Source organism: Lactuca sativa, chromosome 7, assembly GCF_002870075.4.
Source record: "Lactuca sativa cultivar Salinas chromosome 7, Lsat_Salinas_v11, whole genome shotgun sequence".
Taxonomy (NCBI): Eukaryota; Viridiplantae; Streptophyta; class Magnoliopsida; order Asterales; family Asteraceae; genus Lactuca; species Lactuca sativa.
In genome coordinates, this window is record NC_056629.2 from 23,617,501 (window position 1) to 23,637,253 (window position 19,753).

Here is a 19,753-nt window from a genome sequence, read left to right on the forward strand (position 1 = left end):
GGCACATAACCCACAAGAAGTGTACGTAAATAAAACACAGAATAAGCACAATAAATTTCAAAATAAATATATAAGAGGGAAAAATATGTACCAGCCACGACATCAGGTGCTGCACGGACTTCCTCCGCTGTCAGTTGAAAAGCTCTATCACTATCCCTCGAAACCTCGATCTTCACTAGCCGACTATCAGCAGCACGCAAAGCAGCAGGTACAAATCCCTGTGCTGATCCCTGACAAAGCTAGGGGCACTCGGCCTTCCGATGGCCGGTTTGGTTGCAGTGGAAGCAAACTATAAACCCCTTGTGGCAACACTTCGCCCTATGCCCCTCCTTGCCACACTTGTAAAAAATCCCCGCTTAGCATGACCCCTCGTGAATCTTGCCTCACTTTCCATAAGTACGGACCTTCTTGTCCCCAGTCCTCGAATAAGCAGACTTAGCCTGCTTAGCTGCCTGCTATGACTATGCCGACCTCCGATCTCTTTCCTCAGACTCATCATCCTCCTTAGCCTGAGTCTCCAACTCGATCTCCCTCCTCCTGGCATTTGCCTAAAGCTCAACAAATGTCTGATAAGATGATTTCGCCACGAACTCGTGAATATCCCTCCTTAAAATGCTCAAATACCTTATCATACGCCCCTGCTCTACTAACACATGCTCAGGGCAAAATAGTGCCCTCTGATGAAACATCCGTGTAATCTCAGTCACCAACTCTGTCTTCTGTTTGAGAAGCAGAAACTCCTAGGCCAACCATTCCCTCTCCACCGGGGGGAGCATACTAATCTCGGAACATCATAGTAAACCTCTCCGAAGTCACCACAGCTTGCTCTGCAGGAGTAAAATGGTCGTCACAAACTTCCAACAGTACTTCGCTCCTAAGCGAAGCTGGTTCAACACAAACTATACCCTCAAATGCTATGGGCATTAACAAGTGTAGAAACACCCTCAATATACGGAATTCATCTCATCACAGAAATCAGATCCTATGTCCCATCAAACTCTGGTGGCTTCATGTTGCTGAACTCCCGGTAAAGCAACGAGTCACCCCTTGTGGCCTGGCAGCAGCGACAGCTACGATGGCCACAGCAGCGGCTGCCTCAGAAGCTGCAGCATATCGCTTTTCAAATGTTTTTATCAAAGTGGTCTTAATAGATCCAAACATCTTCGGAATAGTCTCTCGTATGGCTACGGCCACCTCGTCATGAATCATCCTACGAATCTCATCATTGCTAACTCCACTACTCTCTGGGGTATGGTGCGTACCTACCATGATGTATCTAAACACAACACAAAATCATCAGAGACTTGCTCGAGCATACTTACACTCGACTACTCATCCCCGCTTGATCCTTAGCATCCTAAGGATTCTTACTTGGATTGCCTGCAGTCCGAGTGCTTTCAGTGGTACGGGCCCAATACTACCTTTTACATCCCATCTATAGTCACCCCAAGTCCTCCTCCTTGGATTCTAATTCACAAATACTCTATATCTCACAAATCACAGATTACTCTCTCAGTAGACCCCTATTAAACTCATCTAAGCATCTTTTCCTAGATTATCTCCTTACTCAGAACTCAACACATACTCAACCAAATAACAAAAAACACTGATCAAAGCATTCCCCAGACTAAGGTATCACAAATTAGGCAACTCTAGCCCTAGAATACAAAGTACCTATCCTACCCTCTAGCATGAAATTCTAGTAAACTATCTCGTAAGTATTGCATAACACAAAAGTAGGGTATTTTGGGAAATCACCGTTCGGGCTGTGGCTGATTGTACACACCGCTCCATCTTGTTTTCTCTTAAAAACTCTTTCCCGTTTTAAAAAAATCATTTCTTTTGAAAAATTCTCTCAAATCCTCAGTTTGAGTCCAAACCCACCCGGAGGTGCTTCCGAATCCCTCAAACCAAGGATCTGATACCAACTTGTAACAACATAAAATTTCAAACCAAAATTTTCAAATTTAAAGAAAACATTTGTGTCAATAAATAAACACAAAATGTCACAATGTAAAATCATTAAATCCTATATCAAAAACTCTTCATATTTCAAAACTCTAGGATCCTCTAGATCATAACTCAATCGCTGATGTGTGTACAATCATGTCGACGCCTTCCCGTGATCTGTAGAAGTACCTAAAACACATAACACATAACACAGTAAGCACAAAGCTTAGTGATTTCCCCAAAATACCACACATATCGAGTTAACCCCTAACTCACCGAGTTATAGCATGGCCAACTCATCGAGACAAACCCTAACCGACTCGTTTAGTCGGCTCCTCTACTTGGCGAGTCCATTCAGACTTTTTTCTCATTCAGACGATTTCAAGGTAGAAAACCTTCCCAAACTCTAGATCTACACTCTTAAGGCTCGTTTATCATGTAAAGCCACAAGCTTTACGTCCATGCATGGAACTTAGGGCTTGAAATGCCAAAAACATACTCTAATAAGGGTTTTTCACTCAAGAGCATTATTATGATTGAATAAAGCAAGGACTTTTGGAGTCTAGGGACCTCACATGGTCCAGATCTGAAGTCCAAACCTCTATATGAACTCAAAACACTCAAGGTATTCATATTAAATGGAAAAAGCCCTAAACTCCCAAATTCATGAGATCTACTCAGCAAAATGAGAAAGATGCAAGCTTTATACCTTTCCCAAAATCTCTAAGGTGAAATAACCACGGATCTAACAACTCCTTCTTGTCCCTTGGCTTGGAATCCTTCCCTTCTCTTCAAAAGATACACAAAACACTCAAAGTTAGCTCAAAATACTCTCTCTAAGCTCAATGGCCGATTAGGGTTTACTCTCAGTGAATGTAATAGCTGGTGAGCCAAAAATAAGGCTATAAGTGTCCTTAAATAGGCCCTAAACTTGAGGATTAGGGTTTCTCTTCACAGCATCTACTCGGCGAATCGGCTCTTCGGACTTGTCGATTAGACCATTAATCCACATGACACATCACAACCCTACTCGACGAGTTGTAGCACCAGCTCGTCGAGTCGCTCAATAGTCCTTCCCAAAAACATAAATAAACAATATACCTAGAAGTCCAAATGTTACATGTGGGAACTTTCCCTGTCCACATCTCGTGAGGTGTTTTGGAAAACTTTTTGTTAGGGACTAGATTAAGGATATGGGTGGTTGTCTCTAAAGCATATCCCCAGAATGAGATAGGTAACGAAGCTCGACTCATCATGGAACGAACCATGTCTAGCAAGGTTCTATTGTGCCTCTCAGCCACACCATTTAGCTATGGTGTCCTAGGAGGTGTCAATTGTGAAACATTCCACATTCCTTGAGATAGTCAAGGAACTCGATATTAAGATACTCTCCTCCTCGATCGGATCGCAACATATTTATCTTCATGCCTAATTGATTCTCCACTTCTTTCTTAAACTCTTTGAACTTTTCAAAGGTTTCTAACTTATGCTTGATTAAGTAGATATATCCATACCTACTGTAATCATCAGTAAAAGTCGCATAGAAGCGTTTTGCATCCCTTGTGGCGGTTCTGAATGGTCCACACACATCAGTGTGTATGAGATCCAACAGACCTTCACCCCTTTCATAAGAACCAATGAAGGGTGACTTGGTCATCTCTCCAGGTAAACAAGATTCACAAGTGTCATCCGACTTTAAGTTGAAATACTATAAGACTCCATCCTTTTGGAGTTTAGTTATGTGTTTCTTGTTGACATGTCTAAGACGACAATGCCACAAGCATGATTTGTCCAAATCATTGGAAGAATGAATGTGTAACAAATTATTTCCTAGGTTATCTACAACATTCACAGTTTCATATATACCATTGCAAGGTTATGCTTCAAAACAAAAAACACCATTACAATAAGCATAAATACCACCATTTTCATTATTAAAAGAACAGGTAAATTCTTGTTTATACAAAATATGAAAGGAAATGATGTTTCTCGCCATATCGACTGAGTAACAACAATTATTCAAATCTAAATGTAAACCATTATTAAGCAATAACGTATAAACCCCAATCTTGGTCACAGGAAACACTTTCTTATTTCCCATGATTAAGTTTATCTTCTCGTGCTCCACATCCCTACTTCTTCTTAATCTCTGCAAATCAGAACAAATGTGAATACCACAACCTGTATCAAGGACCCAAGAATTAGCATGTGATAAGTTATTAGATTGAATAGTGTAAATACATGCAAAGGTGGGTTTGATCTTGCCATCCTTTATGCCCTGCAAGTACTTGTGATTAGCACTCTGCTTCCTTCAGATTGGAAGAGGGATTAGCAGAACCAGCTTTGGTCCCACTTAAAGAGGATCCATCAAGAGACTTTCCCTTACGGCTCTTGGAGGGAGCCTTCTTCTTCTTTCCCTTCCCATGTCTAATTGCCAGAACAAGGGTAGAAGTAGTAGTAGTAGGAGTAGACACAACCGATTTTCCTTTCAAGTTGCTTTCCGCAGTCCTTAGAAGGCCTTGAAGCTTGCTAAGAGTAACATCCTCATTGTTTATATGATAGGTCATACTAAACTGATCATAACAAGAAGGTAAAGAGTGTAGAATTATATCTATGGCCAACTGCGCATCAAAATTGACATTCAATTTAAGCAAGCGGTCCACGAATCTCTTCATCTTTTGCAAGTGGGTCGTGATAGGTTGACCATCCTTCATTTTGGTTGTGATCATGGACGAAATGATCTCATACCTCACCTGCCGATCACTTTGATGGTATATTTCCATCAAATCTTGATACATTTCATAGGGACAGTAGTTCTTATAGGACATCTACAGTTCAGCAGTCATGGTAGATATCATTAGACACGACACCTTTGTCGCACCCCTCTCATGAGTAGTGTGCTCAACGATTTGTGCAGGAGTAGCAATGGTGACATCAATTTCCTTAAGCTCCTTATCTAGGACATATTATTTGTTCTCATAGCGAATAGCCATTCTGATGTTACCAATCCAGTCATTGAAGTTCGGGCCATCGAAAATGACCATCCTCCATAGCTTCATGAAGGAGAAAGAGCTTGAACGAATTGGTGTGGAAGCATTGTTTGGGATAGACATCTAAAAAGAAGAAGAACAAAGTTTAGGTTAGATGATAATCCTTAATATTACACCTAATATGAAATTTTAAGTCTAGGACCCAACACGATATTTTACAATTGCGAAAAGGGATGCCGTAATCCAATTGTAAAATATTTGAAGGTAGGTAAATGACGATTTACCAATTTCCACCATGAAATAACAAAATATATTGTTAAGTTTTAATTGGATTTGAAATTCCTAGATCTTTCAGATTCATTGAACTTTTCAATGACATGTTTATATCTCGATTGTGCCCTTCAAGTTTGTGGCTGGGATGCCGATGATCACAAAAAAAAGTGTGAATAACCATGAAAATTAACTTGGTGCACCCAATGTTACAGATCACCTAATCAATGTTCTGGTTAACCACACACGCTCCATTGATCTATGATTAACACTAAGATACCCTTTACCACACATTGTTAGTCCTAGATTACTAATGACTTAACAAGGTGCAAAGTGAAATTTCATGGATTAGCACCTTTTCACATTTTTCCTAAAGTAACTAAGATTAGGGATTTTAATAAAAGTTTAGTTACTTTATATATAGCATTATGCTTTTAATGAGGGATAATTAATGTCCTATCCTACCCGTTCGGCTAACGACCGTCCACCAATCAAGGAAGCGGTGGGTGAGAGAGGACACCCATTAAACAACCATTTTATAGGTAGTAACCTTATACACCCCTTATAGATTGGCTTCGTGAATGAGACCTACTAACGATAAGACTGACTTTTCTTTTATATATATATATATATATATATATATATACACACACACACACACACGCACACACACACACATACACACACACACACACATATATATATATATATATATAATTAAAGTTATAAAATTATAAATTATAAGGATTTAATTTTAACTTTTAAAACTGTAGGGTTTGGAATTAAAGTTACATTGATGAGACTTTACAAATTCTAAAACTTGAGGGCATGTTTTGAAACTTGTCAAAACTCTTCACATTCATAACTTAAGCGTTTAATTGGAATTTAATTCATGTGACCTTTCATTTTGCATAACTTGAGGACATGTTATGAAGGTCATTAAAATTCATTTAGATCATTTTCTAACAACAATAATTAACACATAATTCATAGATGATCTAATAAACCCATAAATAAGATAATTCTAAGTCAACAATTTACAACCAATTTGTTTCTCATATAAAACAACAATTATTTTAAGACTTTGACAATTATATTGTGGTTGGATGATTACAAGTACTACCATATCATTAAAAAAACATTTCCAATGATCAAAAACAGTTTGTGGTAGTGTTTCCAATCAAAACCAAGCCAAGAAACCCGAAATTCTGCAAGCAGAGCCATCAACTCGTCGAGTGCATGAACTGACTCTCTGATTTGTTGTAACACTGTAAATTTCAAAACAGTTTTTCTTTTGAAAACATATAATTCTCAATACATATTTCACAAAACGTCATCTATTAAAATCACAAAACATAGCTCCATGTTTAATAAAATGGCAATCCAGGATCCTCCTAACTCTTTCTCTGGTGTGTACAATGAAGCCGATGCCGTCCCACGATCCTGAGAAAAAAAATCTGAAACACATAACACATAACACGGTATGCACGAAGCTTAGTGAGATCCCCAAAATACCACATAAAACACATATTAGTCACTCGAGGCTATAACTTTATGGACCCTCTGGTCCTAACTCTGTAAACTCTGAAACACACACACACATCATAAATCACATAGAAATAATGCAGTGCATCACATCACATAAATATCATACAAAATACTCTGTCACATAACTCTAATTACCACTCTAGGTAAAGTATAGTGAGAAGACTCACCTTGGATGAAGAACAACTTCTATAATCACTGCTGCTACGCACCGGACTCTAACTCTATGCCAAACCCACAATAAATCTCAATTAGGAGCTAAGTCCAACCTCTCACTTATTGGGTCTAAAGATAGACCACCTAACTGCCCATTAATGACCTAAGCCCATTGGGCCCACCAAAGCCCAATAATAAATTGGCCCTCACACGGCCCTATTCCCAACCAAAAAGGCAAGTCCAAACCAAAGGCCCAAAGCACATACATACACTTCTCTAGTCCAAGACTCTATTACATGAGGTCCAAACTCCTAGCCGAACACTCATGGCCCACCACAATGGTTAGCCTAAAAACCCCCCAGAAGAAGTTACGCGGGGCGTACCCCCTGGCACGCTCAGCGTACCCAAACACTCAAGAAACTGATCGGGGACCTCAACCCAGTACGCGGGGCGTACTGGAATTACACGGCGCGTACCTTCAGACTCGTTTAATCCTTTTTGTGGGTCTTAACCCGTTAAGACCTTAGCTCAACTCTTGGATCTGGACTTCCTAACATCTCTTACTCCATAAAGGTAACAATTTTAAGCCTTTGCATGGCTGATAAGGTCACAACACATAAAAACTCTTACTCTCTAAACTCAAAATGCTCATAACTCATGCATGGGTAGATTCACGCGATCAAGGCCTTATTTTTATGGTTGTCCACCACTAGAAACACTTAAAAGGACATGTTATTATGCTTTGGAGTGCATCAACTCATAAAAGCCTCAAGCTTGGGACCAAAAACCCTAAAATGGACCCTAATATGCACAAAACAAAAAGAGAGGGAAAGCTTGGAGCTTTATACCTTCAAATGGTGCTCTAGCCCCAAGAAAACTTAGATCCACAGCCTATTCTTCAACTTCACTCCCTTCCATGCTCCTTCTTAACTCTCAAAAGCCCACAAGAACACAAACAAGCTCATTAAGGCCACCACAAGCTTCAAGAACGGATATTAGGGTTTGAGAGGGTTTAATAACCGAGGAAGGTGGCCAGAAATGAGACCATCTCTTTCTTTTTATAGAGACAATTCACTTAATTAGGGTTTCCTTCTGTGCCTAGTACGCCTAGCGTACCCCCTAGTACGCCCAGCGCACTAGGTGGCTCTTGCTTAAGAAACACACGCATCTATACGCTAAGCGTACGCCCAACGTACTTCACTGCTAAAATCCTCACTTAGGGACTTATCTTGCTAACTCTCTCAAACTTCCATAGCATCTTCGAAATGACTCGAGTTCCAAAAATCCTCATACCTACGGAAAGGTAATGAGATGCCCTACGTTTCTAGCAAATCGCCTCAACCTGAGACCTCCTACCCCTCGACTCGTGGCTCACGAACCTTAATCATGGATAATCCGAAACCAGATGTTACAATTCTCCCTCACTTGAAATAGATTTCGCCCTCAAAATCACTCCGTAACCCCACATAGATCAAACCCTACTAGCCGAGAAGCACCACCGAAGGTCCCCAAACCAAACGACAATCACTTCCAAAGATACTCGATCCCACCAAGAACTCTTGACCCGAAAGGGGAAGACCCAACTGCCGCTATGGTACTCAATCCGAATCTTCTAAACTTGAAAATTCTTGCGGTCTAATTCCTTTCCAGACCATCCTCGAACATTATCTTGTTAATTGCCCACCGACTAACAGACTCTAAGAACACCCTACCAGCCCTGATTCTCTGATCAATCCCAATCGCAGCTCAAAAGGACGGAAGGGTCATAATCTCCCTCTCCATCCAGGACCCACTGCAACGGCAATCATTAGGATCCATTTGAGGGAATGAACCTAAAATTCCAATCTCGAACACAAGGAAAAGATGATGCTCTCTTGGGAATATTCTCTAACCCCTATAAACCTAATAGATGAACCTCAAGCTCACCCATCCCATAACCCAAAAGTTTTCACTGATTCCCATCTTATAATAACTGTCTCAACTCTTAGTGACACACAAGTCACACAGTTCGCTTTCCCTCAAGCGAACACTACAACTCTCTTGAAGATTGGATCACCCCTGAACTCTGTTGATTACTGATCAATAGTTTCATGCATCCCGTTGCACCTCCCGAACCAAGGCCCTGACCTACTCAGTCCTAAGACATCAGATGATAACAATATCCCTCACATGGATCCCACCTCCGATTCCAGAATCTCATCTTGTCTATCCAACACACCACCAGGACTCAACTCAACTCGAGAGTTTCGTCCGACCCGTAGTTGGAACCACTCGTCCCAATGACCCATTCAACTCATGGCTCGTGAGCCGCAACCCATGCGTACTTCACTTGTCTAATTCCCCCGGATTGAGAGGTCTACACCTTACTCATAATATAATGATTCCCGATCATTGAGGATACCCCGGTCTCGCCCTTGGTCCGACCACCAGGCTCCCAAAACTCATAAATTAGGGCTACTCAAGCCTAAGACTCTTCTGTGTCATCCTCTGAACAAGAGTGCTTCATCATAACAATATATATATATATATATATATATATATATATATATATATATATATATATATATATATATATATAATGTACTCCTCATAGTTTGTTTTGGGTTGTTGGTTTCACTCCATTTCTTATAATGGATTGTATGCATATGTAAATTAGGAGGTAAAAGCTTTGCTGATTTCTCTTTTTCTCGTTCTTATATATCGTAATCGTAATAATATTGGAATGTTCAGAGGTACCCAAAAAAAATCTCACTAACTAGTGCGCACTACGGCTCTCCCTAGCATCACGACACCCTCCTCTCTGACTAGTGAGTACTACGACTCCCCGTAGCATCACAACACCCTCCCTCTGACTAGTGATTACTACGGATCCCTATAGAATCACAACATCCTCTCTCTGACTAGTGAATACTACGACTCCCCATAGCATCACAACATCCTCTCTCTGACTAGTGAGTACTACGGCTCCCTGTAGCATCACAACACCCTCTCTCAGACCGATGGGTACTACAACTCCTCATAGTACCACAACACCCTCTTTGTTTGGCGAATATCATGGCTTCCCGCAGTATTGCCACACCTTCTTGCTATTTGGTGGATACTACAGCTCCCCGTAGTATGACCACACCCCTTTTCACTAACTCATTGAACTGCAGCTCTTCGCAGTCTCACCCCACTAACTCTTACCACTTCACAATCTCATCCTCAGATTGACGCCATGATGCGATCATTACTCTTGCTCTGCAAACCATCCATAGATAGGTGCACACACCTACCTGGATTATGCACCACGATAACTTAACGAAAATCATCATAACAAAACACATTTCCTTGCTACAATCGATTGTCTTTGATAATCCACTTGCCGTCTCAACTCGCGACCCCAAAATTATCCGAAATCCAAGACATTAAATTCAGATACCTCGATACACCACCCTAGAACCTCACGATGTCTCGCCTCAGCCACTGATCTTCCTGATATACAACCCGAAATTTGGAATATTTCAAATTCTCACTTTGAAATATGGAGGGATTCTCAACGACCCAGAACATATTGATGGCAATCCGAAACTTCTTCCTATTTTGCTCATACCCATGCCATAATACTCATAATGACTCTGAAATTGGTTGACTAATCAACTCCTACCCTTCCCAAACTGCATAGCAGCCCAACATTGAACTAGTATTCCTCAACCAACGAACTACCCTACGAGCCAACCACCTTGATTTCATCATTATAACCTCAAAGAATTCCTATCCACCACAAGGTCTCCGACTAACGTTCACTTGCCGTGGAGCCATTCAGCCCTTACTAAACATATTCATCATGCATTTTCTCGCTCTGTACCTCACTTCAAACACCAATAACGTTGATCACATGAATCCACATCGCAGGTCTCTATATCCAGATGTCTAACCGATCTCGAACAGATCTCTGATCCTCTCAACCAAATACCCGGTCCTCCCCCACTTAGGGTTCGAACCATCACCAATTGGTGCACCAACACTCTATCCCTCAGACTATCTCCACCAGCAACATTGCACCCAATCCCGCAAGGTGCTACGTAATGCTCGATGATCTCCTCGACAGAGATCAAAAAACTCCAAATACACAAATCTCATAGGAAATCCTCGAAACTTACCATCATGACCGCCTCTAGTCATTCAGAATCTCACATCATACCCTCATCGGACCTCCCAAATGTCCAGTATTAACCCTGACTACTAACATGGAAATAATGAACTATCATACTTGTCATCCTCGACTCCTCGTCCAATGCTCCGACATGTCCCTTATCATAAGAGCGGAAACCACATTTCCACTCTCTATACACATCAAAGACAATAAGAGTCACCACACTGATATACTCCTCTTGACCGTCCAACGCTGCAGCTAACACATGCGCTATTATACTCTAATAGGGTGTATCTTGGTCCTTGACCATCTCAGTCCCCACTAACAACCTGCTCAAGCTATATCATTCCCTCGCGACAGACCTACTGCCAGATACTCTGATTGAAGATCACCATCAATGCAATCCCACAAGGCTCACCCCAACTCAGAAACCGAAATCTCAACACCTTATCACGTCTCCCTCTGGAAACGGTAGTAGCACCACTCAGGTCACAGAAGGTGACATATCTACTATCGGCCGGTTACCCAGCTCAAACCATATTCTTTCATAACGCACTGACCCTACTCATCTATGAGTCTTGCGACTCTATTGGCATATCACCAACAATCCCTCGGAGCTAACTCGATTTCCATATCAAGGGATGCTCCACTAAAACTCGTTCATCCTGGCCTTCTAGCTCATATTCTATCTCATCTGATCATAGATTAACCCAAACATGATAGGATAACTTGAAAAAGGCACAAACACTATCCGCTACGAAGCATGGTACTTGAACCATGACATCACCTCTCGCTCTGCTGCCGATCATGGTACCCAAACCATGACATCACCTCTCGATCTGCTACAGATCATGGTACTCAAACCATGACATCACCTCTCGATCTGCCACTGATCATGGTACTCGAACGGTGACATTACCTCTCGATCTGCTCCTGATCATGGTACTCGAACCATGACATCACCTCTCGATCTGCTACTGATCATGGTACTCGAACCATGAGATCACCTCTCATTCTGCTACTCAGAATGTCTGGAATACTCCCTGCATCGAGTATGGGTCCTCTACTTTCAGTAGTACGGGCCCATACTACTTGCCACATCTACCCATACTCTCTACACGAACCATCCTAGATTCCCTGAGTAGCTGCTCAACCCTCTCAATTACCAATCCCCATACGCATACTTGCTTCCCAGCGAAATGCTCTACTTTGCTAGCATACTCATCTGACTAAGGCCACTTCCTAGGCTCTTCCTAGGTTCTCACACTTCTCCACCATCAGTTGCTGAGAAACTCCCTATGATGCCAGTCATCTACCTCCTAAATATTGTCACATTCACTTGGTAGCTAACTCCCATCACCGGGAGTTCCACAAAGCACGAAGCAAGCAACATTTGGGCATTGAATAAAAACATATAATTCACTCTATGTGATAACTCCCTAGCTCTACTCATACTCAAATGATATCACCGAACTCTGCAACTCTACCCCCGTGGGTATCTAGCTACTCTCTCGGTAGGCTTCACAATTGCTTATCTAGGTATCTCTCCTAGATTACTCCTATGCCCAAATCCCTTACTACATAGGATTCCTGTTGGATACTCTTACTCAACACATACTCGAAAGTGCATCATAGATGACAACAACTCCTAGGCTAAGGAATCACAAATCTGGCCACTCTAGTCCTAAAATATGAAACACCTAGCCTATTTCTAGAATGCATAATATATCGTAACATATTTCATAACACAAAAGCAATGGTATTTTGGTAAATCACCGTCCGGGCTCTGGCTAATTGTACACACTGCTCCTTCCCGGTTTCTTTTAGAAACTCTTGCTCGTTTTAGAAAAATCATTTATTTTGAAAATTTTCTCATTTCCTCAGTTTGATTCCAGATATACCCAAAGGCACATCTAAATCCCTCAAACCAAGGCTCTGATACCAACTTGTAACATCGTAAATTTCAAAACAAATTTTCTTTTGAAAACCTATAATTCTCAATACATATTTCACAAAACGTCATCTATTAAAATCACAAAACATAGCTCCATGTTTAATAAAATGGTAATCCAGGATCCTCATAACTCTTTCTCTGGTGTGTACAATCAAGCCGGTGTCGTCCCACGATCCTGAGAAGAAAACCTGAAACATGTAACACCGTAAAATTTAAAACAAAATTTCACATTTTTAAACACATTTTATCAAACACATTTAAAAACAAAATCCATTTGTTTCAATACTTTGGTTCACAAAATTATATTCCCAAGATCAAATACATAAAAATCCATGCGTGTGTACGAGTCATGCCGGCGCCTTCCCACGATCGTCACTGGTACCTGAAACACATAACACATAACATTCTAAGCGTAAAGCTTAGTGAGTTCCCCAAAATACCATACATAACATTGCTAGCCACTCGCGGCTATAACTCTGTGGGCCCGTGGGCCCTAACTCTGTGGACCCTCTGGTCCTAACTCTATGAACCTTTCGGTTCTAACTCTGATATACTCTGATATACACATGATATAAACCACATAGAAACAATGCAGTATAACACATCACATAATAGCATACGATAACTCTAACACATAACTCTAATTACCACTCTAGGTAAAGTATAGTGAGAAGACTCACCTCAGATGTCCCGGTAAATCACTGACTCGGTAGAAATACGATCTAGCCTCCGCCTAAACACATAAAGTAATACTCTCATAAATATAACTCTCCGAACTAGACTCTACTCTCTCTATGCACCCTCAGAAGGGTAAAAGACCATTTTACCCCTCCTTTGGCTCAAAAGCCCTCATTGTTGACCAAACCTTAAAAGTCAACCAAAGTCAACGGTCAAACTTTGACCCGACTCGGCGAGTGCACTTGGGCAACTCGGCGAGTCCATCTATGTCCACTTAACTCTTTAGTCCCATTTAACATGTCGAGTCCCTCCCTTTACTCAATGAGTCCCCAGGTAAGAATCGCGGGGCTACCCCAACTCAACTCCCCGAGTCTCAAGAACAACTCGGCGAGTACATGCCATACACAAACTCCAGTGACCTCCTGAGGTCAGATCTGTTCCTCAAATCCAAAGATCTGTCCTTCCCAAGCATAATAATCACGTAAAGTCCAGACCATGACACTTATATATCATCTAGATGGTATCATTTGGAGATTTAACCCTAAAAATGGCATCCTAAGCTCATAACTCCCAAGATATGAAACGACCCAAAATACTACCCAAAAAATTTTCGATTTAATATAACCAAAAATCATAAATCTGACTATCACATAATAAAACCATATGCTGCGTGTTCAAAATCCATAATAAAATACTGTGAGGAAGATATATCAAAACTGTATCCAAACATATCAAAACTGAATCAACTCCCAGGACAAAACTAAAGTTGTGGTGTGTGCGATGCCATCATCCCGAGCTCTTCCCTTTACTTGCGGAAGTACCTGAAACCAAAACTTAAACTGTAAGCACGAAGCTTAGTGAGCTCCCCCAAACTACCACATACCATACAATACATATAAGCACATACTGGGCTTGCCCACTGCATCGGACAGAAGTCCGGAACTAGCTGCATCGGACCGAAGTCCAGAACTGACTGCATCGGACCGAAGTCCGGAACTAACTGCATCAGACCGAAGTCCGGAACTGACTGCATCGGACCGAAGTCCGGAATTAACTGCATCGAACCGAAGTCCGGAACTAACTGCATCAGACCGAAGTCCGGAACTGACTGCATCAGACCGAAGTCCGGAACTAACTGCATCGAACCGAAGTCCGGAACTGACTGCATCGGACCGAAGTCCGGAACTGCTGATCATAGCATAGCATAACACATATCAACTAACATAAACACATATACTGCATATTGCATCGGACCGTAGTTCGGAACATATAACACACAACATGCTTGAATCACATAGACATCAAGCATACTAAACTACTGCTTCGGACTGAAGTTCAGAACTGCTACTAACTAAACGGGTCGGCATTGTGGCCGTAGACCCGTTCCTACTGGAAGGAAACTCACCTCGTGAACTGGCTGCTGTGTGTATGGCTCTGGAAGCTAACTGTTGTTGCTCCGGTATCTCCCCGGCTACAAATCCATAACACACTCAATCAAATGCTAATATCTGCACTGGGGTAAAATGACTCTTTTACCCTTGGTCAAAGTCAACTCTCCTGGTCAAAGTCAACCTACAGTTGACCTGACTCGCCGAGTTGGGCCGCCAACTTGCCGAGTCCCTATTCTCACTTCTCAACCCTACTCGCTGCTACTCGTCGAGTATGGCATCAACTCGACGAGTTCCCTTTCGAATCTAAAACTCAGGCAATCTGCATCCGACTCGCCGAGTCGTATGAACAACTCGACGAGTTGTTCTTCGAGCTAAGAAGATTGCCTTGGACTCGCCGAGTTGTATGAACAACTCGCCGAGTCCCTCCATCACTGAGTGTGACCTCCAACTCGCTGAGTCCACTCTACTACTCACTGGTCCCCACTCGGCATCACTCAAACAGGGAAAAACGAGGACTCGCGACTCGACTCGCGGAGTCGTTCTTCCGACTCGACGAGTCGCTTGCATGCAGTCACTCTAAACTCGATTCTGCTTGAATCCAGTGTATAAAACTTATAGATCTGGGCTCCCTTAACTCGATTAGCACGTAAAGATTCTATCTTTACGTGCCCATATGCATCCATGAAGATAAAATGGCTCAAAAAGCATAATAAAGGCTAGATCTAGGGTTTTCATGCAAAGTATCTTCAAAAAGGCAATAGATTCGGGCTCTACAACTCCTAAATGAACAGATCTAAGGATATCTCGACCTATTAGAGCATCCATACAATCATAAGGCTTAAGAAAAGCATCAAACTAGTCCTAGAAGAGTTCTAATGGAGGTATAAAGCATAAAACAAAAGGAATCCAGGGAAATACCTCAATGAACTTTGATTTTGCCCTTGGATCTTTGCTCTACACCTCTTCTCTTTGCTCCTTTCTTCTTCTTCTTCTTCAAGCCTTCAAGATCCACACACAAAAACACTTAAAACAATAAGGGATGAATTAGGGTTTTCTCACAGCTCTCTGAGGGTGAAGAAGGCGAGATTGGGGCTCATAAGGTTGTTTAAATAGTGAGCAACCCGGGGATTTAGGGTTTCTTCCAGGCAGGCAGACTCGCCGAGTCGCCGACTAACACGTGCTCGAAATCCTGTCCCTACTCGGCGAGTCAGGCTATAGACTCGCCGAGTCCCTCTTGAAAACTTCTAATTAAATACTATGGAATCATCATACCGGAGACGGGTCGTTACAATTCTCCCCCACTTGTCTCAGACTTCGTCCTCAAAGTCTGCTACGACTGAATCTGCAAATAACTCCGGGTAGTGCTCCCTCATCTCCTCCTCAGCCTCCCACATCCACTCAGACACCTTCCGGTGTTGCCACTGCACCTTCACTAACTGAATCTCCTTGTTCCTCAGGGTCTTTGTCTTCCGGTCCAGAATCACAACCGGCCTCTCAATATAATTCAGGCTGCTATCAACCTAAATATCCTCTAGGGGAACAACTGCTGACTCATCCACCAAACACTTCCTTAACTGAGACACATGGAAAGTGTTGTGGATCTGGCTAAGCTCTACAGGAAGATCCAACCGATAAGCAACCCGACCCACCCGGGCCAAAACCCTGAAAGGACCAATAAACCTGGGACCCAGCTTACCCCTCTTCCGGAACCTGATGACACCCTTCCAAGCTGAGACCTTCAGAAGGACCATATCGCTCACCCGGAACTCCAAGTCTGAACGCCTCCTGTCGGCGTAACTCTTCTGCCGACTCTGCGCAGTCTGCAGTCTACTACGGACCTGCTGGATCAACTCTGTCGTCTTGAGCACCACCTTTGTGCTCCCAATGACTCGCTGACCGACCTCGCCCCAACAAATCGGGGTCCTATACTTCCTCCCATAAAGCATCTCAAAGGGAGGTCGATCAATACTCGCATGATAATTGTTGCCCCTCATCCGCCTACCGGATGCACTGAGACTACCCTGGTATAACTAATCTGCCGATATCTGAGTTACCGTACTCCCACCGGTCACTACACTCCATCGCAATCTCCTAGTCGCTCCAGCGACTCCGGAAGATATTTCGACTATCTATAACTATTCTATCCATTCTGCCATCCATACTGAATCGATGCTGCTGGAACCAGCCTACTTATCTCTCATTTAACTACTAACTTGAGCCTTCCATCCTGGAAAAAAAGCTACCTGCCTAGCTATCCTTATAGATCACTTATACTTGGCATAAGGTTTAACTGATCCTGCTGAGAGGGACTTGCCATTTTCAAATCAACCAACTATACTGTCAGCACTTGCATTCCAACACAAATACTAATACTGTCCAAAACTCTGAAACTATCCCAACACTGAACTGCCTGCAACACTGAACATGCCTGAAACACTGAGCTGCCCGAAACACTGAACTGACTGAAACACTGAACTGCCCGAAACACTGAACTACCTGATGCACTGAACTGACTGAAACACTAAGTTCCAACTCAACTGTGGAGTCAAAGGACTCCTTACTTAGTCGCTCCCACGACTTCTGAACGAAATCTTTCTCTGGAACTAGTTTCCACTAGTTATCCTGTCACTGATGCTATAACAACCTTCCGATCCAATCGATCGGACCCATACGTCACATCCTGACATCATCAATTCCACGACTATCAACATGATGGCTCCCAGACTGACGGTAGCCCTTAACGTACCCGAACCCCAACGGTCTACTGCTACTCTGATCTCATAACTGATGTGATGATCTATAGCCAAATTGCTGACTTAGCCATAACTGAACCATTTGGGAAATCCGAAATCTAACCCGTGGATTCCCATATCCTCACTGCTGCACCCGAACGGGTAGGAATTACTGCTTTCCCGCGTCCAACAACGCGCTCATGCTACCTACCAATCTAATAAAAGCCACGGCTACACCCGCGGACTCACAACTCTCAAATGCTATCTGGCTGCTAATGAATGCTACGGCTACCCCCGCAGACTTACAGCACCACTACTACTATCTGACTGCTAGTGAATGCTACGGCTACCCCCGCAGACTTACAACACTCTACTACTATCTGACTGCTAGTGAATGCTACGGCTACCCCCCGCAGACTTACAACACTCTACTACTATCTGACTGCTAGTGAATGCTACGGCTACCCCCCGCAGACTTACAACACTCTACTACTATCTGACTGCTAGTGAATGCTACGACTACCCCCACAGACTTACAACACTCTACTACTATCTGACTGCTAGTGAATGCTACGGCTACCCCCGCAGACTTACAACACTCTACTACTATCTGACTGCTAGTGAATGCTACGGCTACCCCCGCAGACTTACAACACTCTACTACTATCCCGAGGACATCCTGACTATCCCTAGTCCCGCTAGTGATCCCTCATCCTGATTCCTCAAAACCAGCCCTCAGTCCTTGAATACTGCATCATCCTCATCATCTTATATCCTTGATATACTTAGCGCTTCGTCGAGGAGCTCTTCGGCTTGGTTCCCAAACCAACCGTCTACTAATCCGGATACAAGAAGCTATTGTTGGGAAGTTTCCAAACTCCCAACTCCTGAATCTATACAATCCTGCATGCTGACTCAGTCACTGGCTACTAATACGAAAAACATCTCTTGTTAACCGTTCTCAGGATCCTCATTCCGACTCACTTGATCCCTACAGGTGGCCCTCCAACCCTGGATTCCCAACCAGCTTCTAACCATCTCGATTACATGAACTAACTGCTGGGAAAGTTCTCGAACTCCCAATTATGAACTTCTCAATCCATCCATCACTGTGCTACTACCATTTCTTCTCAGAGGCCGCGCACTCATTCTGGGTCTACGTGACTCTTATCCATGTATACCTGGAGGGTTCTCCCCCACTTCGATCCTGCTTACCCCTTTGCCGCTTCATACTCAAAAGAGATCCTGATCTTTACTACCATTCCATAACCCATCTACTGGGGAACCCAAGCCCGCCAGATAGGAATTTAACCAATCCATCTCAATCATTAACCACTCCGAACTAGCGAAACGTACCAAATCCCTTCCAAGCATGCTACAGTTACTGCATCCTCCGAAACCTTCTCCATAAGAGCACATCCCCTAACTACCAAACAATTATCCGAGCTATGCAAATGGCATATAACATAATCACAAGCAAGCCACACCATAACACAATACTTATACCAAAATTGATGCAGAACCATAACAATATAATCATAACATAAGCTGACAGAAAGAGGAAGATTCCTACCCACATCCTGCTCAAAAGAACCCCCAAATCCGCCTTCTTTCCGAGGCCTCCGATGATACTGAGGCTGCTCCTTCCGCTGAGCGGGGCAATTTGCCCTGACATGACCAGGTTGATGACAGCGATGGCATAACTCTACTCCTATCGTGCATTCTTGGTGTCTATGACCCTTCCATCCGCATCTGCCGCACTTAGACTTGCTGCACACGCCAGCCCGTACTCCCTTCTTCCTTGTGCAACCATCTCGACCCTGCGGGCCCCTGACACCAACTACGATAGTATCCGACTGCCCATCCTGTCGAACTAGACCGGAAGACCACTTCCTCTTCCTTAGCTGACTATCCGAGCCAATCTCCCGTTCACGGGTCATAGCGACTATTTC